Raw genomic sequence first — 7,570 nt, forward strand, 5'->3', positions numbered from 1 at the left:
ACACCTTGGGTGCCATGTTAAAACATCTGGAATACTACCTGAACATTACTGAAAAACTCACCATCAGTCAATAGCAAAAGGCAGCTGAAGTTACCAAGTATAAAACTTTATGTTGTGTTTTTATATCACATCCTGTAATGATATCTGTAACAACATCAAAAAACTATCTGCCTGTCCTGGAACCTTGGCAAGGATTTGATATGTAGATAAAAATGTTAAATCCAATCTAAACATCTGCGCAACCAGTGATAACAATAATATTCAAAACTCTTTCCCAAACGACTATTATTTGGAAACTGTAGCTTTGACTGAAAGACAGAACCTCCCAATTATTCTATTTCTCTCTCCTTCCAGGATCCTTCCATATATGGAGAAATGCAAATAAAGAAGCGCATTTGTGTCTGAATGCGAAAACCTGTATTTCACATTCATGCAACATTATCAATGTGATTTGATGGCATTACTATCAAAGAATTTCTGGAAGCCGAACGCTGCTTTAATGATATTCCTCAATATGACTTTGTTCATTTTTGTTCATGTGTAAAACATTTTGGATTGCTGGAACAAAATAGTCCATCAGATTTTTATTTTGTTTTCTATTTATACAGAAAAAAAACCACCCCCCCTCCAATAGTGAGATGCCTTAAAACGATGTAAAAATGCAAATTTTACAAAATTGCAACTAATAAGCACCCTTGATCATCTTTTTTGTTAAAATGTTCTTAAATGCCACAAAACGGAATCGGTCTTATTATTCAGTAAAGATATATAAATGCAGCATCTGCATTGCTAATTCTAGTTTAGTATCTGTATGGTTAAATAAGACATTAAGAAGGAATCGGAGTAAAGGCAAGCAAATTTAAACAGTCTTTGCCTTTGATAATAAGTGACAGTGGGCAGGATTTTAGCAAGTCCAGAAAACTAAATTTTTGCAGTTCAGTTGCTTTTCCCCTTAAGACATGCACAGATTATTAGGTCATTGTTGGAGGTTCAAAAGCCTGATAAAAATAAATCAGCTAACATCTTTATATTTTCAAGCCAGTGAAAAGCAGTTAGATATTATAAATAATAAATACAATTGCTCTAACCTGGGATCTCTCTATACTAAGTAAAGTCTTTCAAATACTAAAAATAGTATCTAGTCTCACAAGGAAGATTTTTTCTAGCTCCATTTTCACTTATAATAGATAAGTTGTTTTGAAGACTGATGATCCTTTGGATGACTCATCTTCTTCTTTGGGAGAAAAATTTCCAATAATTTATGTTAATGAAAAGCAGATATTTACAAATAAAAAAAGTCTGCTGAAAATGAAGCTTGCTGCATTGAACGGTCTTTCTAGAGACAATAACTTCTCCAAGTTATTATCTCTAGAAAGACCGTTCAATGCAGCAAGCTTCATTTTCAGCAAACTTTTTTTAAATTTGCAAATCAATATCTGTTAACTATGAGAACTGTGACTGATGTTTTTGAAGAAATCATTTTGCTGCGCAGAAAAATAAACTTATAAATGACGTTGTCAGGGAACTTGTCCAGAACTTTGCTGAACACAATTTCTGTGAGAAACCCATCTGTGATCAATTACCACCAGACACAAAGTTCAGATAAGCAGGAGAATCAACCTACTGTGGGAATCCAGCCAGTCTTCTTCTGATCCTACAGCTGCTAAGAAAATGGGGATTGTGGGTTGTAATAGGACACTGCAAGAGGTTATGCTCTTCGTTTACCTGAACTGTATTAACAGAAGCCATTGGGAATCTCGCTGAGAGATAATCTGTATTCTGAATCAATTTGGTAAAGTGAAACCACGATCTCTGGATCTAATTCTATTATGCCCAGCATATTTTATATACTATCCCACAGATATTATTTAAATAGATATTCTGGGTGACATCACCCTGATCCAAGTTAGTAATGATAGGAAAGCTGTAGAACTAATGGTTCCAAACCAATCTGTACATACTAGGTTTCATGAGATTTCCTGACGGTGTGTGAGTGTATTTCACATATATCATCTGGCTGCATGGTGTAACTCTGATCAGGATTGGTAACCTAATCTACAGTATATGTTTTGTAACTTACTAAAATGCATTGTCAAATTGAGGTGGCCCGGTTGGTAGCTATATCTAAGTGGGAAGGAAGGAAGGAAGGAAAGAAAAAAATATGTTACCTGGTATAAAGGCAAGAAACTCACAAATAGAATCACAAGTAGATTAAGAGAGTTGGTCTTCAAGTCCAACCCCCTGCTTAGGCAGGAGATCCTATACCATTTCAGACAAATGGTTGTCCAATCTCTTCTTAAAAACTCCAGGGCTGGAGCATTCAGAACTTCTGGAGGCAAGTCATTCCACTGATCAATTGTTCTAACTGTCAGGAAATTTCTCCTTAGTTCTAGGTTGCTTCTCTCTTTGATTAGTTTCCATCCATTGCTTCCTGCCCTGCCCTGCCCCCAGGTGCTTTGGAGAATAGATTGAGAGAATAAAAAGGATAGACAAAGGTGAAGATATTCAAATGCTAGTAGAAAGATTGTGACCATGATGTGGTCAATGGCAAAGAAGAAATGCTTGTTGAAAGAAGTAAAAACAGCTGTTTATAAGAGAATGCTTTTGCCAACGTTGTTATATGGAAATAAGCATTGGGTGTGTTAGGAGAAATATAGTGTAGTGCACAATGCTTTTAAAAATTATGTGTGCTAAAACAAGACAAGATGTGGGTAAAAAGGGAAGGATACTGAGTGAATATGGATGAGCCTTAAATCAGTATGAAACAAGCACATTCGTTTGGTTTGGATCTATAAAGAGAATGAATGAAAGGTGAACTTCAAAAGAAACACAGGCTGTACATGTATACTTCATAGTTGTCATGGTATGGCATTCATGATTATTTGCATAATGCTACTACCTCTTACAATACTAGACAACACAGTATCAACAGTAGAGACCTTCAAATTTCATAGAATTATTGAGATAACAACATATAAAGCACTGGTGAAGAGCTCCAAAAGGTTTTCTCAAATTGTATGGAAAATAAAATAGCAGGTGATAATAAATACAAAGGTCTTGAAGTGTACAAGTGTACATGTCTTGAAACAAGAATCAGATATAATAAGTTCTGCAATGGTAAAGTGGTAAAATATTTTCTATATTCTATATTCAGTTTAGGATTAAACTGAGCAGTACAGTTTGTACATTAAGAATGTTGGAAAATTGAATTGGAATGCCCTTTTAAATTTGTGTTAGTAGATATATTTATCAATGACACATATAAAAGATAAGGAGAAGTATACTGTAATATCATGCAGGGTTTTTTTTTAAAATAGCACCGGTTCAAAATGGAAATGATGGAAAGCCACGATTGATCATTTTTTGTGACACTGAGAAATTGGAAGAATAATAAGGAGGTAGTCTGCTGTTGATGAAAGGCCTATTCTATTAAAAGGTCACATTTCTAATAGATTCCAGCTGGAATCCATCATTTTAATGCTCAAGCTTGCTTGAGTTTTTAAAATCTCTTATTTATAATTTTAATTTATTTATGCAAGAATGCTGACTTCATCATTTCTTTGCAATGCTCTCAGTGTTTTAATGTTGTATTTCACATGCTTTTTAGTATAAAAGAGTTTCACATCAGTGATTCTAGGGCATGGCAGCTAATGAAAATACAGATGCCCAAAAGTTACTCCAGGTTGCAAGGTATTTGTTAGAAATAGACTTCTCTGAAGTCAGTTTCCTCCATAACATCTATACTCTTTTCTCTGTAGATGATATTCAAGTAATAAAGTTATTAGAACCATTTGAAATCATAATAACAATACACAATATCATGCTGAATTGCTCAGTGAGCCATTATTTCTTGGGTGAATTTGTTTTACATAAACCATTAGTGTAATGTTACCAGAGATGTTTTGAGTTTTTGAAGTTTTGAAGTTTCCTGAGTGACATATTTATTTCTAGGATTTAAGTCACAATATTTATCTTTAAATCACCAAGGCAAAAAGAGTTTGTACATTGTACACAGTACACTTACTTAATAACAGTAACAGCAATAATAACAATAAAAAAGTTGTTGAGTCAGGTTCGACTCTTGGATGGACAATATGGACAAATTCTTGCCATTTTAATTTATGATGTAAGTCTTAACTCTGATGACTTAGTCCAACGATAATCCAGAATACACTTCAAATCTATTTTATCTATTGACATGTTCTCCATTAACAATTTTTGCAAGTATGATGCATTCACTTCACATACCCAGAGTGAGTGAATTTTTGCTTGTAAAGTATTTTCTTAACATGCCTACCTAAACTATGCATGACCAGGAAGAAACTGAATCATCTATTTAGGACAGCTGAAATGACTCAGGTATTAATTCCCTCTTGTATATTCTTTCTAATCCAACATTTACTTATTCATATCTCCTGACTCACATATTTATGAACAGGTAATCTATCTATCGAAGACCTCACTATGCTCATTCCATGAAGAAAAACTAAAGAATTAGTTGTTCTCCTACTCTAGAAAAGAGTCATCTTGAAGAAGATGCTCAGCTATTGCTGAGCACATTGTAAGCCGCCCTGAGTCTTCGGAGAAGGGCGGCATATAAATCAAATTAAAAAAAAAAAAAAAGAATACTTGATAGAGGCTTATAGAACTACAGTATTACTTGCTTGAACTCAAAGCACAACCAGATATGTGGTCTGTTAGAAATCCAGTTCTCATAGAAACAGATGTTTCTATACCTTTCAGTATGGAATATGTGTAGACCCATATTATCCACTGAACTAAATGCTGGAGAAATTCTGGCTACAAGGAACCTTGAAATCAGATGACTTTCTACCTGGCTCTGATTTACTTGATAAACTTTGGATTATGCTTTAACCTCAATGGTTCAGGCTACAGGCTGCCAGAAAGGAAGTGTCTTACATTGCGGAAAGATCGTTTTTCTTAAATTTTAGTAACAACTGAACAGATTCCAAAACATTAACAAGCATGAATTTGCTTTAGGCCTAGGATTAAGTGGAATATGCTTTAAGACAAAAATGATTGAACCTGTGAAAATATCTGGCCTTGTAAATAACTATGTAACTTGTTTAGGAGAGAAATTGTGGTCTAAAATCTAATATAATGTTCCTTTCAAAAGAGTGCTGTATTTTAAAGTGCCATAGCAAATAGAAGTGGATGCTAGGTTTATTAGAGTTGTATTAGGCTATTTTATTTCATTAAAAGTGCATGGGGGAAAAAAACAGACTTGGCCAGGTTTGTCCTGTTGTTTGAGGGGTGGTGTGGGGGGGGAGGAGGAAATTAAGGTGACCCATATTGACTGTATTATTTTATACCCTTCAGTCTGGCATAGAGGTTAAGGCATCAGAGTGGAAACTGGGAAACCATGAGTTCTAATTCTACCTTAGGCACAAACGAAGCTGGGTAACTTTGATCTAGTCATTTTAGAAGGAAGCAGTGGTAAATCACTTCTGAAAAACCTTGCCAAGAAAGCGAGGGGAGCGTGGTGTGGTGTGTGTCACACGCACGTGTGCCCACATCCATAATTCTATTTGCCCCAGCCCCCCCCATGCTCCCCCTGCTTTTGGCACACAATGGCATGGTGGGCCCAGTAGGCCCATTTTTCGCTCTCCCCAGGCTCCAGAGCCTTTCTAGGAGCCTCCTAGAGGCCCTCTGGAGGCCGGAAACAGCGTGTTTCCTGACTTCTAGTGGGCCCAGAAGGCCCAAAAATTAACTGGCTGGTGCATGCATGCGTGCTGGAGCTGAGGTCGCGTGCCCACCAATATGGCTCCACGTGCCACCTGTGGCACCCGTGCCATAGGTTCGCCATCATGGTATTAGAGTCTAGTCTAGACTAGTTAAGTTTGAGTTTATGGAGTGGATCTTCAATGGCCCTGCTTATTACTTGGGAAGCACACAACTAAAATTCTGTTGCGAATTAAAAACATGGCTGTTCATATTGCCCAGCCTGGACTGATGGGGTTTGTATTATTTTAATATGTTTAATATGTGTTTAATATGTATTTTAACATGTTTTATCTGGTTTGATTTTAATTGTTGTGAGCCGCCCTGAGTCCTATGGAGATAGGGCGGCATACAAATCAAATCAAATAAATAAATAAATAAATAAATTATTATTATTATTATTATTATTATTATTATTATTATTATTATTATTAATAATAATAATAATAGTATTCATTGTCTCCCTCTGCTGTCCAATACAACTGTACTTACATTCCTGATATATTAGAGCAAAAATTGATAGCTCTACACCTGTTGACAAATTCAAAGATTCAAAACTGTACTCATACTTTTATACAAATTAAATAAAATGAAATGAAACGAAATAAAAAGACATTACTCTTTCCAGAACCATATTCTTATAGATATTAAACCAAAACAGAGTATTTGTGGAACAAATTCACATCAAATGTGTAAGTATTCCCCTCATTTTATACACCCAACCAATTTTTTTTGAAAATACATTCTGCCATAAGATCAATAAATATGAAAAAAAAATTAAGATAATTAGAACAATGCTATTTTTTAAAATACCTTTAAACCATTCATCAGTTTTAATGTGTGCCATTGTGTACACAGAGAATGTGTACACAATAAAGGTCATCTTATCTTTAAACATGGAATATTCCAATTCTACATTCCAGATTTTTGTAACTAACTAATATGTACTCTTACAGAATATTTTTTTTTGTTTTCTTTTAATAATACTACAGAGCTTTGGAATTTTGGAAACATATTTCAAGACTGTGAACAATTCCAGGATTAAATGCTGCTGATAAGGATGGGCTAAAGTATGAAATAGAAGATAGTTTAATTGACTATAATGCCACTCTAACTGAAATAATTTAAAAACACAATAAGCCATGAACTAATCTGAAATAGTAATACTTTTATTTGTGGAAATAAATATAGCTATGGGATTTAGTCTGGTTATATGGCCTGGGCGCCTCCTTGTGGCGACCACTGGATAGTCTTAGGTCTGGGTTTTTTGAATTGCACCTGAACTAAGATTTCCACCGTCCTTCTGTTGGGCTAACCAACAGAAGGGAGTTCTTTCTGTTTATTTCCAAGGAAACAAAGACTGAAATATGTTGGTCCTTCTGGAATCCAAGACTACAGCAGAGATGGAAACAAAGCATGAATGACCTATCTCCTAGCTATGAAACTGGTTCTAGTCAACTTCTCTGCTTCGGTGGTGTACAATTCCCATCCAAGCGGAGTTTTAGTATACATAAATTTCACCACCAACCTGAGGAACTGGATGCTGAATGAGTCATGGCTCTTGTATCAAAAAGACAGACCTGGTCTAAAGAAGTTGATGAAGCACTAACGAGACATGTAAATCAACTCTGGCATGAAGGGATGCTTAAAACAGAGCTTTTCCAATGGATGTGTTCCCTGGGCTTTCTTCAGAAGCCATCAAGAAATGTATTTAATATTTCAAATAGCCTCCTTCAGTACAAGCTTTGGAAATCTCAGAACCACCTTGCCAATGGACTCTACACCACCCATAGCTAGCCCCACACATCTAACTGGAGGAATACAGTAT

Source organism: Pantherophis guttatus, chromosome 3, assembly GCF_059756535.1.
Source record: "Pantherophis guttatus breed Tessera chromosome 3, ASM5975653v1, whole genome shotgun sequence".
Taxonomy (NCBI): domain Eukaryota; kingdom Metazoa; phylum Chordata; class Lepidosauria; order Squamata; family Colubridae; genus Pantherophis; species Pantherophis guttatus.